General features: G+C 38.0%; 1 pseudogene; it reads left to right on the plus strand.

The window, feature by feature from the left end:
- Positions 1 to 20,702: 20,702 nt before the first annotated feature.
- LOC120882646 lies at positions 20,703 to 21,239 on the plus strand (annotated as a pseudogene).
- Positions 21,240 to 24,642: the final 3,403 nt, after the last annotated feature.

Here is a 24,642-nt window from a genome sequence, read left to right on the forward strand (position 1 = left end):
GATGGACAGGGAAGCCTGGTGTGCTGCAGTCCATGGGGTCGCAAAGAGTCAGACACGACTGAGCAACTGAACTGAACTAAACTGAATTGTCATATCTGAATATCTTGTAAGATAGATCTTAATGAAATAGAGTCAAAAGTAATAAAATATTAAAAAGAAGATAATACATGTGAAAAAATGAGAAGGTTTAAAATATTTTTAATCAGAGACTCCAAAAAGCAGTTCTGAGAGAATGGATGAGGGTCCGTATTTGAAAATAGCACCACTAAATTTTTTTTTCCAAAAATGATCAAATACATGAAGAAGTAAAACTCCAAAAAAGTAGTGTGTTTTTATCTCTTTTGGTTATCACTGTATCATCGGAATGTAGAACTCTACCTGGCAAGGATTAGATATGCAATTAATGTTAACAAGTGTTTGTTAAATACATGAATATATCCTTAGAAATGACAAGTAATAACCAAAACTCACTTAAAATTATTGTAGTGATTATAAATTACAAAAGTGCAAAGATAAATACAAGACCTTAAAAGCAGTCATACTGAAAAGAGAGATCAACTAAATGTGAAATACTATTATATAATATTCCTATAAGAATCTGAAGAAAGATTTCAAAAATACTAAAGTAATAGCCTGAAAGATTTCTCCCTCGTTAACATTCTCTAACAGAATGGATATAATTTTTTTCTTTTCTAATACTATATATTTTTGGATACATAGAATACATGGAGCTATATAATCCATTTTGGATAATGCATATATAAAAATTTACATTTTAACATCTCTCAATTACAACACATTTTAAAAAGAATCATACATTAAAGAATGTCAAATGATAAATCTAAATATAGTTGGAGGAATGTCGGAGTGTGTTTTAAGCAATAAGAGGTACCATGGTATTACAAAAAAAGCAACTGCTGCTTTTAAAAAACATTACTTATTTAGTAAAAAGGAAGTGTGATTTAAGGCATTTTACGTCTTAACATGACGGATTTTAATTCCTTAAATAAGTATTTCAGTAAATTTATGCTTTGAAATAGATTTGTAATGCACTATATATTTATGATATTAAGAATGGTTGCCAGTTAACATTTTTTATACAGAAATCTGATTTGCAAGATCAGGTCATGATATTAATGAGAAGATATTTCTTTTGAAAAAAAAATATCAATGATGTATACTTACAGTAAAACAACATGATCAAGCTCAGTTAATATCAAGAAAGCAAACAACATTTGGAAAAGGTGTTCAATTTCATTGTTAACCAAAAGATTTGTATTACAATTACAATGTGACCCCATTTTACACCCATTATTTGACAAGCATTAAGCATCTGAATGCAGAGTTCCAAAGAATAGCAAGAGATAAGAAAGCCTTCTTCAGCGATTAATGCAAAGAAATAGAAGAAAACAACAAAATGGGGAAGACTAGAGATCTCTTCAAGAAAATTAGAGATACCAAGGGAATATTTCATGCAAAAATGGGTTCAATAATGGACAGAAATGATATGGACCTAACAGAAGCAGAAGATATTAAGAAGAAGTGGCAAGAATATACAGAAGAACTGTACAATAAAGATCTTCATGACCTAGATAATCACGATGGTATGATCACTCATCTAGAGCCAGACATCCTGGAGTGTGAAGTCAAGTGGACCTTAGAAAACATCACTATGATCAAAGCTAATGGAGGTGATGGAATTCCAGTTGAGCTGTTTCAAATCCTAAAAGATGATGCTATGAAAGTGTTGCACTCAATATGCCAGCAAATTTGGAAAACTCAGCAGTGGCCACAGGACTGGAAAAGGTCAGTTTTCATTCCAATCCCCAAAAAAGGCAATGCCAAGGAATGCTCATATTACCGGACAATTGCACCCATCTCACATGTTAGTAAAGTAATGCTCAAAATTCTCCAAGCCAGGCTTCAGCAATATGTGAACTGTGAACTTCCTGTTGTTCAAGCTGGTTTTATAAAGGCAGAGGAACCAGAGATAAAATTGCCAACATCCCATGGATCATGGAAAAAGCTAGAGAGTTTTAGAAAAACATCTATTTCTGCTTTATTTACTATGCTAAAACCTTTGGCTGTGTGGATCACAATAAACTGTGGAAAATTCTCAAAGAGATGGGAATACCAGACTACCTGACCTGCCTCTTGAGAAACCTATATGCACGTCAGGAAGCAACAGTTAGAACCGGACATGGAACAACAGACTGGTTCCAAATAGGAAAAGGAGTACATCAAGGCTGTATATTGTCACCCTGCTTATTTAACTTATATGCAGAGTACATCATGAGAAATGCTGGACTGGAAGAAACACAAGCTGGAATCAAGATTACAGGGAGAAATATTGCCGAAAGCCAGCGTGAGGAATTCCACCCATGACAAGGTCATGCGGCAAGAGCTCTGATGGCAAGGCTAATCAGACCTCAGGTTTTCCCCTGGAATTTCCTGAGCATCCACCCACCAAAAAATAAGAATCTGCCTGCTTTTCCACTTTTCTGATATTCTCTGGAAAAAGTCAACTCAGGGCTTTAGTCTTCTGCATTTGAAAGGGATGTTTCAATTAAACCCCCTCTGATAGCTCTCTAGCTTGTCTAACAGGTTCCCCAGACCTTTTACAGCTTGTGAATTGCTTACAGCCCCCCAACTGCGAGAGGCACAAAGCTTAAAATCATCTTAAAGATACAGAGCCTTTTCTAAAGAGTTTAAAATTATATTGGTGGAGGGTTTTCACTGTTGACTCAATGATTGCTGCCAGGCCTCCATATTCTTTATCTTTTAGGCACCTGGGAGGATGTTAATCAATGTAAAGGGGATATGGAAAAAGATATATAGTAGTTCTGATGTTAGCAACACTAGACTTTTGAGTTAATTACTTCTCTTTGCACTCCTCTTGTGTCCTTGCTATGTAAGAATGTGACTTTATTTAGTGCTTTCTGAGAGTGGCACCAAACCTTGGGAAGATCAACACAAATAAGTCTTCTGGTTGACAAACCCTTATCAGAAAAAAGGCTGTAAAATGTTAATTGGCCCTTTTTGGCCAGAAGATGATGTAAATCACCTAAGGCTTGAGTATACAATTAGATATGCAGAGAGAAAAGCCTGGTTTTGATAAGAGTCTGGACTGCTAACGCTGCATAATTTTGTATTACCCATTGATCTCTATGTACAATCTAAAAGGTATATAAGGCCTTCTAAACAATAGGAGCTGGAGCCAGTCACTGGACTGGTATCCCCCCTGTCTCTCTCTCTTTTTCCCTCTCTCTCCTCTTTACTTTAATTTCGGGCTGAATTTCCATCTGGGGCACGGAGGCTCGCCAAGTCTACTTACTTGCCCTGGCTGTTAAGACCTGCGCGAAGGGGAGCCTAAGGCGAGGCACCCTTAGATATTCAAGCGAGCGCTGGTGGCCCAATGTAGATGGTGCAAATTCCTTGTCTGGAATTTTATTGGTCTTCCGCATAATCCAAGCTTTTCAGCCCTCTTCCTCCACTTAATGTTCCTACTACACTGTTGGTTCTTAATCTAATCTTATATCAATAAATAAATAAGTCTTTTCTCACGCCAACGCCGTCCATGCTTCGAATTCCCTGGACCCACCGGGGCTGGACCCCTGCAAAATATCAATAACCTCAGATATGCAGATGACACCACCCTTATGGCAGAAAGTGAAGAGGAACTAAAAAGCCTCTTGATGAAAGTGAAAGAGGAGAATGAAAATGTTGGCCTAAAGCTCAACATTCAGAAAACGAAGATCATGGCATCCGGTCCCATCACTTCATGGGAAATAATGGAGAAACAGTGGAAATAGTGTCAGACTTTATTTTGGGGGGCTCCAAAATCACTGCAGATGGTGACTGCAGCCATGAAATTAAAAGACGCTTACTCTTTGGAAGGAAAGTTATGACCAACCTAGACAGCATATTCAAAAGCAGAGACATTATTTTGCCGACTAAGGTCCATCTAGTCAAGGCTATTGTTTTTCCTGTGGTCATGTATGGATGTGAGAGTTGGACTGTGAAGAAGGCTGAGCACCAAAGAATTGATGCTTTTGAACTGTCGTGTTGGAGAAGACTCTTGAGAGTCCCTTGGACTGAAAGGAGATCCAACCAGTCCATTCTGAAGGAGATCAGCCCTGGGATTTCTTTGGAAGGAATGATGCTAAAGCTGAAGCTCCAGTACTTTGGCCACCTCATGTGAAGAGTTGACTCCTTGGAAAAGACTCTGATGCTGAGAGGGATTGGAGGCAGGAGGAGAAGGGGACGACAGAGGATGAGATGGCTGGATGGCATCACTGACTCGATGGACATGAGTCTGAGTGAACTCTGGGAATTGATGATGTACAGGAAGGCCTGGCATGCTGCGATTCATGGGGTTGCAAAGAGTCGGACACGACTGAGTGACTGAACTGAACTGAAAGAAGTGCTAGCAAAGATGTGGATCCATGCAGACTCACATAATCTGTCAGTAAGAATTTAAATGAACAAATTTACTTTGAAAAATAATTGGTCATTATCTTCTGAAGCTGAACATTGACATTATATTTTACCCTAGAATTCTATTATAAAGTATTCATAATACAAAAAATTAAATGAGGAGACATTTCCTACATAGAATAGCAGGAAAGTTTGAAGTAGTAAGAACATGGACTAACATACATTTTTAATAGTATATTGAATACATATGTGTTGATATATTTACCCTGTTAAATATTAGCTAATAGCAACAATTAGTAAAATATAACTACAACCAGAAACTACTGGAGAGTTTTAGAGACATTATTTTTAATTAAAAAAAAAAAAAGAAAAATTCAATTATTTTGCCATTTTTTAAGAACACAACAATGAGTGCAAGTAAGCGATATCAGTAAGATAGTGGAGCTAGGAAGATCCACATGTTCACTGTCCTGCGGATACATGAAGCAATCAACAAGATACAGACCAGAGTAGCTTCTTGGGAACTCTAGAAAGTAGTTAAGGAGGTGCACCAACCAAGAAATCGCACCTCCTCCCAAAAAATCTACAATAAGGAAATTTTGTGACATTTGCACTTGTCCATGCCCCATACCATCCTTGACATAGTGCAGTATGGTTGGTAACAAGTCCTCAAATTCTTGCTTCGTCCCCCAAGACTAAAGAAAAATAGAATGGAGCTTCTTTGCAAATATCTGGTTTGTCTTGGAGCTGCCCAAAGGACTGGTTTCTGTTTCACCTGATATGGAGCATTTATGGAAACAGTGACATAACAGTCTCTTGGACTCTGTGGGAGAGGGAGAGGGTGGGATGATTTGGGAGAATGGCATTGAAACATGTATAATATCATATAAGAAACAAATCGCCAGTCTAGGTTCGATGCACGATACAGGATGCTTGGGGCTGGTGCACTGGCATGACCCAGAGGGATGGTATGGGGAAGGAGGTGGGGGGGGTGTTCAGGATTGGGAACAAGTGTACACCTGTGGTGGATTCATGTTGATGTATGGCAAAACCAATACAATATTGTAAAGTAATTAGCCGCTAATTAAAATAAATAAATGTAAATTTTAAAAATATATCATGTTGGAGGTCACACACACAAAAAATAGTGATGGAAAGACTGACGCATGAGACATATGGGAGGACTACAGACCTTTAGGCATCTGGGGACAGAGTAGAGGGAGAGGAATACATAGAACATCTATGAACCACAGAAAAGAAACAAAGATGTCTCATATGGGAAATGATGACTTTAGAAAGCGTGTGTGTAAATGGGGAATTAACCAATATGGAACATTCACAGGCCCAGGAATACATATCTCAAGAAAAGTTCAGAAGACATCTTGAACATTCATGCAGGGGTGATTGGTGAAGATGCTCCTTTATTGGGAGAGGTGGTTATTATTTCAAAAGCCCAGTTTGAAATAAAAGATAACAACGAATACAAAGAAATAGAAAATCAGAACTCATTTCAGGAAACTAATTTCCAGAAGTCAATGATAAGAAAGACAGGACTTGAATTTGATGAATATTTAAAACAATGTTTCTTGAATATGCTCAAAAGGAAAGGAGAACTTTGACAGAAACCTAAAGCAAATCAGGAAAATGAGACATGAACAAAGTGTGAATGTCAACAAAGAGATACAGCCGAAAAGAAAGAACAAAACAAATTCTAAACATTAAAAAAAAAAAAAAAAGAAAAAAACTCACTGGATGATTTCAACAGCAGACTTGAGCAAGCAGAAGAAATAATTCATAACATCTTACAGAAAATGCCAAATGAACCTTTTGACCAACCCAATAGTATACGTGAAGACAACCCATATGGAATTATTGAGTTTGAAATACTAAAAAAAGTAATGAAGAAGAGTGAACAGTTTAAGGGTCTTATGGAAAACCATCACACAGAATACCAGGTACATTATGGAAATTCCAGAAAAAGACAAAAAAAGGGGCAGAGAGTTTATTTGAAAGCATATTGGTCAAAAATGTCCAAAGTTGGAGGGAAAATATGGATATACAAATACAAGAAACTCAACAAATTCTAAATAGGAGAAAAACTCAAAGAAAACCATACCAAGACACACAATCAGTCCAAAGACAAAGATGAAGGCAGAATCTTGAAAGCAACAAAAAAAATTTTTCACATATGAGAGATTCTCTATAATATAGAAGATTATTATTATTATTATTATAATAACATAGAATAAGATCTATGTTATGGGTATGAAATATTAAAAGATGTATTTTGTGAATCAATAACAAAAAGGGAAACAATTTAAAAAGAGCAGAAATTTTGTTAGCAATTGAAGTTAATGCCAGTATAAAATAGATTGAACTGTTTTAACTTTAAGATGTTTTATGTAGTCCTCATTGTAATCACAAAGAGAATATATACATGAATATACACAAAAGAAAAAAAAAAGGACAGAATCAAATGTTCCACTGTTTAAAAAAAAAAGCAACAACTAAACACAAAGGAAGACAATAAGGAAGAAAATGATAGACAAGAACTCTATAAGGGGGGGGCAGTCCTAAGATGGTGGAGGAAAAGAATGAAGAGATCACTTTCTCCCCCACAAATTCATTAAAAGATAATTTGAACGCTGAGCAAATTTCACAGAACAACTTCTGAATGCTGGCAGTGGACACCAGGTCCCCAGAAAGGCAGCCCATTCCCTTCGAAAGGAGGTAGGACAAAATATAAAAGATAGAAAGAGAGACAAAAGAGTTAAGGATGGAGACCCATCCCAGGGAGGGAGCTGTGAAGGAGGAGAAGTTTCAAAACACCAGGAAACCCTCTCACCAGTAGGTCTGTGGGTAGTTTTGGAATCTCAGAGGGCAACATAAGTGGGAGGAAAACAAACAAACAAACAAACAAACAGATTACACACCTAACTGTAACTCCCAGTGGAGAAGTAGTCCAGACACTCATGTTCACCAGCAGCCAGCAGGGGGGCTGAACAGGGAGGCACGGGCTGTATGCTTAGGGTAAGGACCAGGCCTGAATGCCCTAAGGACAATCTAAGGGAGCTGACATGAGATCACAACCCAAACAGTGGGATAGCCAGAGAGATTAAAAAAAAAAAAAAGGGAGAGAGAACTTTCCCGCAAAAAGCTCTAACCTAAGGCATTGCCAGACCTGCTCACAGAACAAAGGACTGAGCAGATACCTGAGGAGAGTTAGCCGGCTGTGGATCGGCACTTCCTCCTGCCGGAGGCAGAGAGGCAAGCGGCTGACAACCAGAGGCAGATGGTGAGGGGCAATCTCTGCCCCAGAGAGAGCATCCTCCACCAAACAGGAAGAATGCTCCCATTTGCGTACCAAGTCTTCCAGGGATCCTGGACAGTTGACAACCATGAGGGTCACAGTCAGAGGTCAGCTCCCCAGAGGAGACACATGCTGTGCACCCAGGAAACTGAGGGGCCAGGACTGGGGAGGTGAAAAGACACACCACCCACCTGGGAGAGTGTGCTTGCCAAGCACCTAGTTGCCCAAGCTGCTCAGACCTGGGAAGGGCACAAAACGCAGACCCAGCCAAGTCTGTGCCTTTGTGGACTACCCGAGAACCAGAACCTGAGTGGCTTAGACCTGTGAAGTGCACAAAACCCAGGGCCTGCTTTAGACAGTTCCCCTGCAGAGCAGCCTGGAGTCTGAGCAGTGTAGATTGGGAAAGCACACACGCATGAGCAGGGGCAAACCCAGTGTGGCCCAGACACTGCAAGCACTCCCCACACATGCCAGTGATATTTGTTTGCCATGTTCCTCCCTCCCCACAGCAAAACTGAATATGTGAACTAAATAAGTGACCACCTTCACCCCCTTGTATGAGGCAGAAATTAGACACTGAAGAGACTTTCAAACAGAGGAAGCCAAAATAAACAAAGAAGAAGAAACCACTTTGGAAGTGACAGGTGCAACAGATTAAAACCCCTGAGTTAGACTGACTACATTGGAAAAGGCCTATAGACCTTGAGAAGAAGTATAAGCTGTAACAAGAAACTACCTGAAACTGACCCCACAATGCCCTCAACAGCTCCAGAAAAACTCCTAGATATATTTTACTATTATCATTTTTAATTTGTAAATTTTAAGTTATTTATTATTGCTTTAATTTTCATTTTGTAACCTACTATTTACTTGCAAAAAAGACTTTATTTTTAAAGCAAATTTCATATATATACAGTTTTTATAATCTTTGTGATTTTGTTTTTCTTTTTTAATATTAATATTTGCTTTTTTAATTTTTGAGATTCTAACTTCTACTCTAGATTTTTAATCTCTGCTTTTTGGTATTTGTTATCAATTTTGTACCTTTAATAATCCAATCTTCATTACCCATTTTTCCTTAGGAATATGATTACTGGCTTGCTTGCTCTCTCCCCTTTTGACTCTCCATTTACTACCTCAGGTCGTGTCTATATCCCCACACCCCTTCTCTTCTCTATCCAAATCTGTGAATCTCTTTGGGTGTTCTGGGCTGTGGAGAGCACCTAGGGAACTGATTTCTGGGAGAAACTGTCTCTCTACTTTTGACACTCCCTCTGCCAAAGCCTTTGACTGTTTGGATCACAATAAACAGTGGAAAATTCTGAAAGTGATGGGAATACCAGACCACCTGACCTGCCTCTTGAGAAACCTATATGCAGGTAAGGAAGCAACAGTTAGACTGGAAATGGAACAACTGGTTCTAAATAGGAAAAGGAGTACATCAAGACTGTATATTGTCACCTTGCTTATTTAACTTATATGCAGAATACATAATGAGAAATGATGGGCTGGAAGAAGCACATAATGAGAAATGCTGGGCTGGAAGAAGCACAAGCTGGAATCAAGACTACCAGAAGAAATATCAATAACCTCAGATATACAGATGACACCACCCTTATGGCAGAAAGTGAAGAGGAACTAAAAAGCCTCTTGATGAAAGTGAAAGAGGAGAGTGAAAATGTTGGCTTAAAGCTCAACATTCAGAAAATGAAGATCATGGCATCTGGTCCCATCACTTCATGAGAAATAGATGGGGAAACAGTGGAAACAGTGTCAGACTTTATTTTTTCGAGCTCCAAAATCACTGCAGATGGTGATTGTAGCCATGAAATCAAAAGACACTTACTCCTTGGAAGGAAAGTTATGACCAACCTAGATAGCATATTCAAAAGCAGAGACATTACTTTGCCAACAAAGGTCCATTTAGTCAAGACTGGTTTTTCCAGTAGTCATGTAGGGATGTGAGAGTTGGACTGTGAAGAAAGCTAAGCACTGAAGAATTGATGCTTTTGAACTGTGGTGTTGGAAAAGACTCTTGAGAGTCCCTTGGACTGCAAGGAGATCCAACCAGTCCATTCTGAAGGAGATCAGTCCTGGGATTTCTTTGGAAGGAATGATACTGAAGCTGAAACTCCAGTACTTTGGCCACCTCATGCGAAGAGTTGACTCATTGGAAAAGACTCTGATGCTGGGAGGGATTGGGGGCAGGAGGAGAAGGGGACGACCGAGGATGAGATGGCTGGATGGCATCATGGACTCGATGGACGTGAGTCTGAGTGAACTCTGGGAGTTGATGATGGACAGGGAGGCCTGGTGTGCTGCGATTCATGGGGTCACAGAGGCGGACACGACTGAGTGACTGAACTGAACTGAACATTTACTGAGTCCTGACTATTCACCCAGCACTTTATATACATTATTTTATTCAGCTCTCCTATGAAATTGTGCGTTAAAAATTTGTTGAGCATCATACCTCTAAGGACAAATGATATACAGACAGACATCATTTTCTTGTACCTCCCTTTATTGCACATCAAAGATGCTGGTTTTTTTTTTTTTTTTTTTTTTTTACAAATTGATGGTTTATGCTAACCCTGCATCAAGCAAATCTATTGGCATCATTTTTTTTCAACAGTATTTTCTCATTTCATGATATGGGCCATCAGTTCAGTTCAGTTCACTCACTCAGTCGTGTCCGACTCTTTGCGACCCCATAAATCGCAGCACACCAGGCCTCCCTGTCCATCACCATCTCCCGGAGTTCACTCAGACTCACGTCCATCGAGTCCGTGATGCCATCCAGCCATCTCATCCTTGGTCGTCCCTTTCTCCTCCTGCCCCCAATCCCTCCCAGCATCAGAGTCTTTTCCAATGATTCAACTCTTCTCATGAGGTGGCCAAAGTACTGGAGTTTCAGCATTAGCATCCCACTTGGGAAGCCCCAAAACAACCATAGACCAATCTAAACTGTAATTTTGGTAAATAACTTATGGAACATCTATATAGCCAAATCTTTTACCTGGAAGTGTGGCAAGGCTAATTAAACTAACAAACAAAACAAAACAAAAGAAACAAAAAACAATGAGAATTTGGGCTCTGGTTCAGTGGTTTCTCCAAATATAGAGACACAGGGTCTTGTGCAAGACTGTCAGAGCTAGAAAAGTAATATATGCTCCTTCCCTCCAGGTTATTTATGATCTAGTAGCAAATACAAATATGTAAATAAATGCAAGATAAACCACAGCATGTTAGGTGTCCTTAAAAATTACAGTAATAACAAAGTGTTATATCTGGGGTGGCTCAGTCTGAAAACATTCCAGATTTTTTTTTGTAGTAGATAGTAGGATAAGCAACATATAGATGAAAATTGTATAGTTGACTCAGAAAAAAAGAATCAGTGTTCAAAAAAGTATTGTGAGCTGAGATTAGACAATTTCAGAGTTCTATTTGTTAAATGTGGAATGAAACATCACAGTTGAAGCATCACTTAAATTAGGATGCAATATATTTTGTTAAAATAAGCCACCCTACTTTTTCTTTCTTCTCATTAAGTAAATATTTATTTTTATTTATTTACTTTGCTGTGCCAGATCTTAGTTGCAGCATGTGGGATCTCCAGTCTTTATTGCAATATTCAGGATCTTTTAGCTGCACCATGCAGTTTTGGTTATGGCATGTGGGATCTAGTTCCTTGGTGAAGAACTAAACTCAGGACCCCCACATTGGGAGTGCAGAATCTCAGCACTGGATCACCAGGGAAATCTCCATTCCTCCCATTAAAGATATCTTTCTAACTCTGAGTTTCACCTTGATCATGTGAATTGCTTTGGCCAATAAAACATTATTAAATATTATACAAGCAGAGGTTTTAAAAGTATTCACAGAATGGGTCATGCCCTGTTTTACTAATGGAGACTCTTCTGTCTTTACTGTGAATTAGCCCAGGTGGAAAAAATAGGTTGGATTTCATTACAATCTATTAAAAAAAAATTAAATGTGCTTCAAATGATTCCATCAAGAAAGTGAAAATACAACTCATAGAATGGGAGATAATATGGGAGAATATATTTGCCAATCATATCTCTTATAACCTAATAAAAGACAAATAATAGGAGTTTGAGTAAACTCTGAGAGTTGGTGATGGACAGGGAGGCCTGACGTGGGTCCATGGGGTCACAAAGAGTCAGATACGACTAGGCAACTGAACTGAACTGAATAGAATTGTAAAATTGGCAAAGAATATGAGTTGGCATTCCATGAAAGAATACATACAAATGATCAATAGATATGAGAAAGGATGCTCAACATCAGTAATCACTTGGATAATGCAAATCAAAACCACAGTGAGATTCCACTTCACAACCAATAGAGTTGCTGTAACAAAGAAGATGTTGAACTGAAACTCCAGTACTTTGGCCACCTGATGGGAAGAGCTGACTCATTGGAAAAGACCCTGAGGCTGGGAAATATTGAGAGGAGGAGAAGAAGGAGACGACAGAGGATGAGATGGCTGGATGGCATCACTGACTTGATGGACATGGCTATGGGTGTACTCCGGGAGTTGATGATGGATAGGGAGGCCTGGCGTGCTGAGGTTCATGGGGTTGAAAAGAGTCCGACACAACTGAGTGACTGAACTGAACTGAACTGAACAAAGAAGAAAATTGTTGACAATGATGTGGAAAAATAGGAACATTTACACACTACTGGAGGGAATATAAAATGGTGCAGACACTTTGGAAAACAGTCTGGCAGTTTTTCAAAATCTTAAGCACAGATTCATCATATGCCTAGCAATAATATTGGGGCTCAGTGATAAAGAATCTGCCTGCCAATGCAGGAGCCACAGGTTTGATCCATGGGGTGGGGAAGATCCTCTGGAGAAACAAATGGCAACTCACTCCAGTACTCTTGAAGGGAAATATCAAGGAGAGAAGAACCTGGTGGGTTACAGTCCATGGGGTTGCAAAAGTCAGACACAACTTAGAGACTCAACAACAATAACGATTCTGCTCGAAGTTATATACGTGAGAGATGAAAGCATATGTCCACATGAAAACTTGTACATGGATGTTCATGATATTAATAATAGCCAAAAAATGAAAACAACCCAACTATCTATCAACTAATGAATGAATAATCAAATGTAGGTTCCAAACTGGGAAAGAAGTACGTCAAGGCTGTATATTGTCACTCTGATTATTTAACTTATATGCAGAGCACATCATTTGAAATGCTGGACTGGATGAAGCACAAGGTGGAATCAAGATTTCAGGGAGAAATATCAATAACTTCAGATATGCAGATAGCATCACCCTTATGGTGGAAAGTGAAGAGGAACTAAAGAACCTCTTAATGAAAGTGAAAGGAGTGAACATTTCATTTACAAAGGAGTGAAAATCGCTCAGTTGTGTTCAACTCTTTGAGACCCCATGAACTATACAGTCCATAGAATTCTCCAGGCCAGAGTACTGGGGTGGGTAGCTTTTCCCTTCTCCAGGGAATCTTCCCAACCCAGGGATCAAACCCAGGTCTCCCTCATTACAGGCAGATTCTTTGTCTGAGCCATAAGGGAAGCCCAAGAAAGTGGAGTGGGTAGCCTATCCCTTCTCCAGGGGATCTTCCCTACCCAGGAATCAAACCAGGGTCTCCTGCATTGCAGGAGGATTCTTTACTAATTGAGCTATGAGGGAAGGCCTTGAAAGTCAAAGAGGAGAGTGAAAAAGCTGGCTTAAAAGTCACCATTCAAAAAAAACAAAGATCATGGCATCTGGTCCCATCACTTCATGGCAAATAGAGGGGGAAACAATGGAAACAGTGACAGACTTTATTTTCTTGGGCTCCGAAATCACTGCAAATGCTGATTTCAGTCATGAAATTAAAAGACACTTGCTCCTGGGAAGAAAAGTTATAACAAACCTAGACAGCACATTTAAAAGCAGAGACATTACTTTACTGACAAAGGTCCATCTAGTCAAAGCTATGGTTTTCCCAGGAATCATGTATGGATGTGAAAGTTGGACTATAAAGAATGCTGAGCACTGAAGAATTGATGCTTTTGAACTGTGGTGTTGGAGAAGACTCTTGATAGTTCCTTGGACTGCAAGGAGATCAAACCAGTCAATCCTAAAGGAAATCAGTCCTGAATATTCATTGCAAGGACTGATGCTGAAGCTGAAGCTCCAATACTTTGACCATGTGATGTTAAGAACTAACTCATTGGAAAAGATCCTGATGCTGGGAAAGTTTAAAGGCAGGATGAGAAGGAGATGACAGAGGATGAAGAATCCGCCTGCAATGTGGGAGACCTGTGTTCAATCCCAGGTTGGGATGATCCCTTGGAGGAGGGCATGGCAACCACTGACATGATGGACATGAGTATGAGCAAGCTCTGGGAGTTGATGATGGACAGGGAAGCCTGGTGTGCTGAAGTCCATAGGGTTGCAAAGAGTCGGACATGACTCAGAGACTGAAGTGAACTGATGTCCATAATGAAATATTATTCAGCAATAAAAATCAATGGAATACTTCTACATGCTACAACTCATATGAACCTTACTTAAAAACATTATATTAAGGGGATGAAGCCACCCACAAAAGTCCACACATAATTATTCCATTTATATTGAATCTACAATTGGCAAATCCATAGAGACAGAGGGCAGTAATGGGTCCCTTAGGCTAGGGAAAGTGGGGATGATTGTAGGAAGATAGTTCAAGTTTATAGTGTTCTTTGAGGGATAATGAAAATATTCTAAAATTGATTGTAATGATTGTTGCACAACTCTGTGAATATACTAAAAGTCATTAAATCAGACACTTAAATGGGTAAGTTGTGTTATGTGTGAATCATATCTTGATAAAACTGTTACCAAAACATCAAATTAAAGAACATAAAATCATATCAGAAAAAGTCAAAAAGTGTCATGTTTTTAGAAAAGAAGTAAGTACTATGAAAATATTCTGACAAAGTTAATTTATGAATTTAATGCAATTTCATTTAGAAGGCAAATGTTTGGGGCTGGAATTTTTTAATTGGCTTAAAATAATTTAAATGATTATATAAAATAATAAATGTGTGAGCATCAAAGGTCTGTTTAGTCAAAGCTAAGATTTTTCCAGTAGTCATGTACAGACTCATTGGGCTTCCCTGATAGCTCAGATGGTAAAGAATTTGCCTCCAATGAAGGAGACCAGTATTCCATCCCTGGGTCAGGAAAATCCCCACTCCAGTATTGTTGCCTGGAGAATCCCCAGGGACAGAGGAGCCTGGTGGACTACAGTGCATATGGTCACAAAGACTTGGACATGACTGAGTGACTAAGCATGCAGATGTGAGCACTGGACCATAACGAAGGTTGAGCACTGAAGAATTGATGGTTTTAAACTGTGGTACTGAAGAAGACTTTTGAGAGGCCTTTGGACTGTAAGGAATCAAACCAGTCAATCCTAAAGGAAGTAAAGACATTACGTTGTCAACAAATGTCCGTCTAGTCAAGGCTATCGTTTTTCCAGTGGTCATGTATGGATGTGAGAGTTGGACTATAAAAAAAGCTGAGTGCAGAAGAATTGATGCTTTTGAACTGTGGTGTTGGAGAAGACTCTTGAGAGTCCCTTGGACTGTAAGGAGATCCAACCAGTTCATCCTAAAGGAGATCAGTCCTGTGTGTTCACTGGAGGACTGATGCTGAAGCTGAAACTCCAATACATTGGCCACCTCATGTGAAGAGTTGACTCATTGGAAAAGACTCTGATGCTGCGAGGCACTGAGGGCAGGAGGAGAAAGGGACGACAGAGGATGAGATGGTTGGATGGCATCACCGACTCAATGGACATGAGTTTAGTAAACTCTGGGAGTTGGTGATGGACAGGGAGGCCTGGCGTGCTGTGGTTCGTGGGCTTGCAAAGAGTTGGACACTACTGAGTGACTGAACTGAACTGAAAGGAAGTAAAACCTGAATATTCATTTGAAGGACTGTTGCTGAATCTGAAGCTCCAAAACTTTGTCCACCTGATGTGAAGAGCTGTTGGAAAAGCCCCTGATGCTGGGAAATATTGAGGGCATGAGGAGAAGGGGGCGACAGAGGATGAGATGGTTGGATGGTATCACAGACTCAATGAATAAGAGTTTCAGAAAACTCTGAGAGATAGTGAAGGACAGGGAAGCATGGCATGCTGCAGATCATGTGGTCACAATGAGTCAGATATGACTTAGCAACTGAACAAAAATATCTAAAACAATAACAAAAAATGCAAATAATGAGGACAAACTTCACCAACTATTAGAATGTATCATAAAGCCACTATCTTCAAAATGGTATGTATTATTTTAAAAATAGACAAATAGTTTATTTAAATATAATAAAGGTATTTGATATGTCAAACAAGGTTTACAGAAAGTGAAAGTTGTCATCCATCTATTTTATACCCTATTACGTTTTCATTCAGGTGTGAAGATATCCAAAATGACTTATTGAAAATACAAAGATTGTTTATCTCATGTACTCTTTGTGAAAAAATATATTCTTGACATTTTTATCTTATTGAAAAGCAATTAAAAAAAAACTCACATATGAGGATATTTGAATATAAAGCAATTGGAGTAAATTTTTAAAAAAATTCTACAGACTTCCAATCTCTAGTCCTACATGTAAGGAACTTGGAAGTTGACATTCCACACTAACAAGTAAAACATTGAACAGATCGAAAAATGAACAACTCTTATTAGATCTAGAAGACTAGGAAGGACACAGGACAAACTGCTGCCTCCTAAATTGAAGAAACAGTCAAGTGTCAAGGAGTCAGAGCTTTCCAGAGAAGAGACTCATGAGCAGAAGTCAATTAGGGAACCTGTGTTGGAATAGTAAGAACTGTACAGTAATTGATGAATTGCAATTCCAGCACACTCTAACCATCCTGTCCCACCTAAGTGGGGAGAAAAACACAAAAAGATTATGAAGTTCATAGTCCACAGGCATAGACTCATTAAAAGACTGTTACATAATCATAGTACTATAGTATGTTAGCCCCCCAACCACCACACACACCTTACTGCCACACTTCTGAAGTCCTATTTATAGCAGTTCCTCTTACCCAATTCATCATTTCCAGTCACTAAGAAAAAATTAAAACACATAAATGCAGACAAGGCAAAAAACATAACATGAACAGACAGAGCAAGCATCAGAACCAGATATGGCAGGGATGTTGGACTGTCAAACTAGGTATTTAAAACAATTATAATTAACATGGTAACAGCTCTGATGAATAAGGCAGACAGCATGCAAGAACATATGGTAATGCAAGCGGAAAGATGAAAATTCTAGGAAACAACCAAAATAAATTCTAATGATTAAAAACACTGTTACAGAAATGAAGAATTATCTCTGCTTGGCTTATTAATATATTGGATATGACTGAGGAAAGAATCTCTGAGATTAAGAATATCTCAAAAGAAACCTTCAAAACTGAAAAGTAAAGAGAACAAAGACTGAAATAACCAGAAGAGAATATCCAAGGTCTGTGGTACACATAATGGGAATACAAGGAGGAGAAAAAAAGACAAACAGAAAAATAGTTGAACAATAATTACTAAGAATTCAAATTAATGTCAGACACAAAACCACAGATACAGAAATCTCAGAGGCCACCAAGAAAGATAAATACCAAAAGAAAACCTCAAAATCCTACACTGAGGCACACCAACAGCTTTCACAGTGACAATATGCATAAAAGCCTCAAAGTCAAAGGCATACACTAACAAAGTAGTTAGGAAGAGGTCATTTCATAATCATGTGCTTCCAAAAACACAAGAGAAAAACATTTATGTTATTTATATATCCTGAAAAATAAGAAAAAACCCACAAATTCTAATAAAATACTTAAAAAATAAATGCATATAAACATACAATTTCATATACAATATCTGAAATACATATATTTTATTTCAGGTAGTGGTGAGTTTTATGAGGAAAAATAAAGTAAAGTAAAGAGACAGAGAACATAAGGAAAATAGTGTTATTTGATAGAAGGAGGTCACAGAAATCCATTGGGTTATATGATATTTGAGCATGAACCTAAGTGAAATGAAATTGAGCCATATAGATGTTTTTGGAAAAATGTTATAGGCAAAAGAATCAGTGAGTGTAAAGGTCCTGTTTTTTGAACATGATTGGTAATTGGAGGAAAAAGCATTCAGGGTAAATGGCTGGAGAGGAATGACTGAGACTGAAAAGCAATAGGAAATGAGATCAGAGAAGCAGCTGAAGGCCACATCTTTCTAGGGACTCGTAAGCAACAGTGAGGAATTAACTTTTATTCTGAAAGAAAGAATATCTTTAGAGGGTGACTGATATATATTTGTAAAGGATGATTCTGTCTGTTTTATGGTGAATGGACAAGTATGGATGCAGGGAAAAGATTTAGAGGCTATTAAAATTTAAGTGGAACTTCTCGGGTGGCTCAGACGGTAAAGCGTCTGTCTACAATGCGGGAGACCCAGGTTCCATCCCTGGGTCAGGAAGATCCGCTGGAGAAGGAAATGGCAACCCACTCCAGTACTATTGCCTGGAAAATCCCATGGACAGAGGAGCCTGGTAAGCTACAGTCCATGGGGCCGCAAAGAGTCGGACACTACTGAGCGACGTTCCTGTAAACTTTAAGTGAGAGCTAATGGTGGCTTGGATCAGGTAGTATTTGGCGATGGTGAGAATGGTTAGATTATTACAAATATAGAGTGGATTAATAGAATGTTGTATATAAGACAGGAAAAAAAAAAAAAAAGAAATACTGACCCCAAGGGTTTTGACCTGAGAAACTGGAAGAATGAAGTTGCCTTTTTCTGAGATATGTTACATATATAAAGGAAAATGCTATAGTATATATAATGTTATGGTAGTTATATCTGAATATGGGATTAAAGATGATTTTTTGTGTGCATGTCTATACTTTGAATTTGTATTCAACAAATATATTTGTTTTCTATTGAAGCCATAACAAATTGCCAAAAATGTACTGGCTTAAAAGAACACAAATTATTACCTTATACTTCTGTGGATTCACAAATCTAACATGGGTCTCACTGAACTAAAATTAAGCTGTCAGCAAGGTTAAATTCCTTTCTTGGAGGTTCTAGGACAGAATCACTTTCAGCTTCTAAAGATCACCCTCATCCTTTGGCTTGTGTCTTCTTTCCTCCATTTTTAAACCATTAATGTCAAATCTCTCTGACACATTGATACAAATCTCTCTTTGACTGCAGCTGGGAAACATTCTTTTGTTTTTAGACTCTTTTGATAAGGTGGGCCCACCTCCATAACCTAGAATAATCTCCTTTTCTCAATGTCCTTAATCTTAATCATACTTCTATAGTCCCTTTTACTAGGCAGGTGGCATATTAACAAGTTCTGGGAATTAAGACATGGACATATTTGTTGTTGTTCAGTCCCTCAGTCATGTCTGACTCTTTGCAACCCCATGGACTGAAGCACACTAGGCTTCCCTGCCTTCACTGTCTCCCGGAGTTTGCTCAAATTCATGTCCATTGAGTTGGTGATGACTTCCTACTATGTCATACCCTGTTGCCCCCTTTTCCTTGTGCCCTCAATCTTTCCCAGAATCAGGATCTTTTCCAGTGAGTCAGCTCTTTGAATCAGGTGGTCAAAGTACTGGAGCTTCAGCTTCTGCATCAGTCCTTCCAATGAATATTTAGGACTGATTTCCTTCAGGATTGACTGGTTTGATCTCCTTGCTGTCCAAGGGACTCTCAAGAGTCTGCTTGAACACTTCAAAAGTATCAGTTCTTTGGCACTCAGCCTTCTTTATGGTCCAACTCTCACATCCATACATCACTACTGGAAAAACCAAAGCTTTGACTAGATGGACCTTTGTTGACAAAATGATTTCTCTGCTTTTTAATAAGTTTGTAACGGCTTTTTTGGGGGACTCTTATTCTTTTTACTACAACAAATCATTTGTGGAAGAAATATGTGTATGGATAATAGTTAAAATATTCTTATGCTCATAAACCATCAATAATCATTTTAGTCAACTTACCTCTAAGCTCTGAACATGTATGCTATCTTTTATTTTTCCAATTAATACTATAATATATGCACATGCATTTCTTAAAAATTGATTTGCTAGTATCAGGCCCCATGTTTGACATTGGAGATATAAACTATAACTATTTATATTTATCATATTATAAATATTTAGGTATGGTTTTCAAAGCACAATATTTGCATACCAAAATTTATTTTATATTACACTAATATTGAACCTTAGAATTATAATTACGTTATAATTCAAATATAAATTTATATTCATTTTTGTGTTTTTTCTAATTATCTACCCAAAATATTTTTCTAGAATAAGATAAACCACAACAAAGGGTATAACATTTTTAAACATAAAATTTTAATATTACAAGAGGTTTTTGGTATACTTATTTGACAATAAATGTAATCTTGAGGGCATCAGAGGATGAGATTGTTGATGGCATCACTGATGTAATGGACATGAACTTGGGCAAACTTTGGGAGATGAGGAGGGACAGGGAGGCCTGGCATGCTGCAATCCATGGGGTTGCAAAGAGTCAGACATAAGTGGGTGACTGAACAACAAACTATCATCATAGCAATACAGAGTACTAGGTATTTTATCTGTATATGTTTATACAAATATAGTGCTCATCATTCTGCAACCTTTCCTTTACAATTGGCAGTATCCCTTAAAGACTCTTCTAATCTCAGTGCATATACATATGAATAATTCAATAGAGTAGATACTCCATATTTAACTTAGAGATTATTATTATTAATATTTAATTTTTAATTTGTTTTCTATTATAGACTGTTGTTTTAAATTCATCAATTACTTTCCCCAGAGGTAATCCCAATTTAAATTTCCTTCAAAGAAGTTCAGCTGTGCAGGCAACAGTGTTGGCAGTGGCAGGTGGGAAATGAAAGGCTACTTGGTCTCCATCTTTGGCACCAAGAAAGACAAAGTCAACTGTTCATTTTATTTCAAAATTAGAGTACATCTTCATGGAAAGAGATGCACTCAGTCATGCAGTAAATTTACTAGACCACTCTCTGCTTGAACATGTACCATAACCTTCAAAGCTCTTCATTGCCTGCTGACAGTTTGTGTTGTGCTATGAGTGGTGTCAAAAGGTAAGTATATTATAATGAACTTTTTGAGGAGGTTTTTACAGAAACAGAAAAATAGAACTAAGTTGAAGAGAAGAATATCTGTGATAAACTTGGAGATCACCAATTGTAAATGTGTATGTCAAATTTCATCCAGAAGAATATACAGAAATGGCTGTGATTGACTTGAATAACTATTGGTTTAACATACAGTGCATGCATGCTGAGCTCTCCCCTGGGACAGAGAAGCCTGCTACCACCAGTATCAAAAGGGAGTGTGTAGTGCAGGAGAAGGCTTTTGCAACTTCATGCATTTGAAGCCCAATTCTAGAGAATTGTGATGAGAGTTGTACTGACACCATCACAAGAAACACAGATGGAGGTCAAGGTCTATGTGTGGGGACTAGACTGCCTACAGAAGGTGGTGAAGAGACCATGAAAGATGTGGGCAAGTCTAAGCCATACCATTTTTACTCTATGTCTGCTAGAAAGTGTAGTTGATTAAACAAACTGGTTCATAATGGTAATTTTTTAAACAGCAACAGCAAAACCAATAAAGATGGATTTCTGAATAAAATTTTTAGTGGTATAGTAAAAAAATAAATAATTCTCATCACAAGTTTTGAAGCTGACCATCTCACATAATGTTGGCTATCATTTTAATATTGATTTTTAAAGTTTAAAACAATATTGAAAGTCTATTAATGACATTTATATTTCTTTTACTAGTTATTTATTGTTTGCTAATATTTTTAACCACAAAATAACATTTTTAATATATCAGTAGGATTGTTTGCTTCTGGCCCCTAAAATGGAAAGGACTGAGCCTATATATTGGAGATGAATAGCGCTATCTGCTGAGTTGTAAGTAGAAAAGGAAGAGACTAACAGTTTATATTTGTAGTGCATAAAGACTAGAAAATGAATAACTAGGAATTTAGGGATAGAATTACATGAGGAAATTATAAAACACAGTAACAAGCAGTTAAAAATAACTGAGGAATCGATCTGATGCATTAGAAATGTAATAAATAAGCTTAGAAAAGTATGTTGGAGCCATATATTGTGGAGAAACATGGATTTCAGTTTGAAGAGTCTGTTTTGTTTTTGTTTTTCTGTAAGTAGAAAGAAACTTGTTAGAAACTCCATTAGAGTTGTGCTATAGTAAAATTAATCTACCCACTCCTAAGTTAGTAAAGAAAGATGCTGCAGTCAGGAAAGCAAATTGAATCTACTTGCTCACAAAAAGTAAAAACAAACCTGAAATGGTAGAAATACAAGACCTGTTAATTCAGCAAATGATCTGATGTGGGAAGAGGAGGGGGAGTAACAAGAAAAGGTAAAAAAAAAAAAAAAGATTATAAAGGTTGATGTGAGAGGAATAGAGGTAAAGTCAATAGAATATATTATTAATTTTAATTGAAAACATGCAGCAAAACAAAGTAGTTAAGAACAAAGACCCTAGTGCTAGATTTTCATTTTCAAATCCTTGCTCTACTATTTACCAGCTGTATGACCATTGGCATTCATTGAAACTTTCTGTACCTCAGTTTACTTTTCTATAAAATGGGAATGATGGTAAAAATTGTACCTACTTCAAAAGGTTGTTCTCAGAATTTAATGCTTTATTTTATGGAAAGCGCTTAGAACAACCCCTGAAAATTTATCATTATTTACTCAAGATTGCTGGGAGAAATATCAATAACCTCAGATATGCAGATGACACCACCCTTATGGCAGAAAGTGAAGAGGAACTAAAAAGCCTCTTGATGAAAGTGAAAGAGGAGAGTGAAAAAGTTGGCTTAAAGCTCAACATTCAGAAAACGAAGATCATGGCATCTGGTCCCATCACTTCATGAGAAATAGATGGGGAAACAGTGGAAACAGTGTCAGACTTATTTTTCTGGGCTCTGAAATCGCTGCAGATGGTGATTGCAGCCATGAAATTAAAAGACACTTACTCTTTGGAAGGAAAGTTATGACAACTTAGATAGCATATTCAAAAGCAGAGTCATTGCCAACAAAGGTCCATCTAGTCAAGGGTATGGTTTTTCCAGTGGTCATGTATGGATGTGAGCGTTGGACTGTGAAGAAAGCTGAGAGCTGAAGAACTGATGCTTTTGAACTGTGGTGTTGGAGAAGACTCTTGAGAGTCCCTTGGACTGCTAGGAGATCCAACCAGTCCATTCTAAAGGAGATCAATCCTGGGTGTTCTTTGGAAGGAATGATGCTAAAGCTGAAACCCCAGTACTTTGGCCGCCTCATGTGAAGAGTTGACACATTGGAAAGGACTCTGATGCTGGGAGGGATTGAGGGCAGGAGGAAGAGGCGACGACAGAGGATGATATGGTTGGATGGCATCACCGACTCTATGGACATGGGTTTGGGTGAACTCCGGGAGATGGTGATGGACAGGGAGGCCTGGCGTGCTGCAATTCATGGGGTCGCAAAGAGTCGGACATGCGACTGAACTGAACTGAACTGAACTGAACTAGTGTTAAACACACACACACACACACACACACACACACAAAATTCAATTAAGTAAATTTGAAGATCTAATTGGCTTTATTCAGTAATTCATGCATTGGGCAGCTTCTCTTCTAGGAGCTATAAAAGAGTTCTGAGAACAAAATGGGAAATTTTTATAGGCAGAAGGAAAAGCTATTAACAAAATTTTTTAAAAAGTGTACTTTTTGGTTTAGACATCTTTTAGTGAGGGAAAGGAAAGCAAGGGATTTACCATGCAAAATACTTCTTCCTCTGGGGGGTGGAGAGGCCCAAGACAAATGACCTTACTGGTTCATGACAAAAAATTCCATACTGGCTCATTAAGATTGCATTTAATCTGCAATTAGATCAAGTATTAAATCTAGTTTTGGCATCATGGGCTTTAGCACACATGATGCCATTGGAGGCCTGTGGTTTTCTTATAACACTATATTAAAAAAAAGATATATTAAGTTCTGTATTTGTTAAGTTTATTAATAATCTATCTAAGTATTGAGAGGACTTCCCTAGTAGCTCAACTGGTAAAAAATCTGCCTCAAATGCAGGGGACCCCAGTTCGATTCCTAGGTCAGGAAGATCTGCTGGTGAAGGGATAGACTACCCACTCCAGTATTCTGGCCTGGAGAATTCCATGGACTGTATAGTTCATGGGGTCACAAAAAGTTGGACACAAATGAGTGACTTTCACTTTCACTTTCAAATATTGAGAAGCAGTGCAAACTAAAAATTACATCTGAGACTCAAATGATAAGAAGGGCTTGATACACAGATTGTGAGGTCAATTTCATAGGTATAACTGAAACTCTCTGGTGGTAATGGAATAAACCTAAACAAAGAAAGGAAAAAAAAAAGGTAAAGAGGAACTAGGGTAAATTGCAAAAATATCTCACTTTAAGATGTGGGGAACCATGGAAGAGGAGTCAGCTAAAGATACAGGAAAAGATCAGTAAGACTGGTAAGAGAACTAATAGGTTGGTGAACACTTAGAAAAACAAGGCAAAAGTTTGACAGGAAATGATTGGTCAACAGTTTGAATGGCTTCAAAGAGTCTGGACATTTTTTACTTGATATTATGGAGCTTTTAAGAGTTTCTATCTATTTTCAAGTATCTCTTCTGGAGACCTGATTCAATCATTTTAAATTGGATTCCCTTTTCAATGAATTCTACTGTGAAGACAGTTTTTTTTTTTTTTCTTTACTGAAGGTTAGAAAGAGCAACTGATATGATCTGTA

The sequence above is a fragment of the Oryx dammah genome, unplaced genomic scaffold (genome assembly GCF_014754425.2).
Source record: "Oryx dammah isolate SB20612 unplaced genomic scaffold, SCBI_Odam_1.1 HiC_scaffold_23, whole genome shotgun sequence".
Lineage (NCBI taxonomy): Eukaryota > Metazoa > Chordata > Mammalia > Artiodactyla > Bovidae > Oryx > Oryx dammah.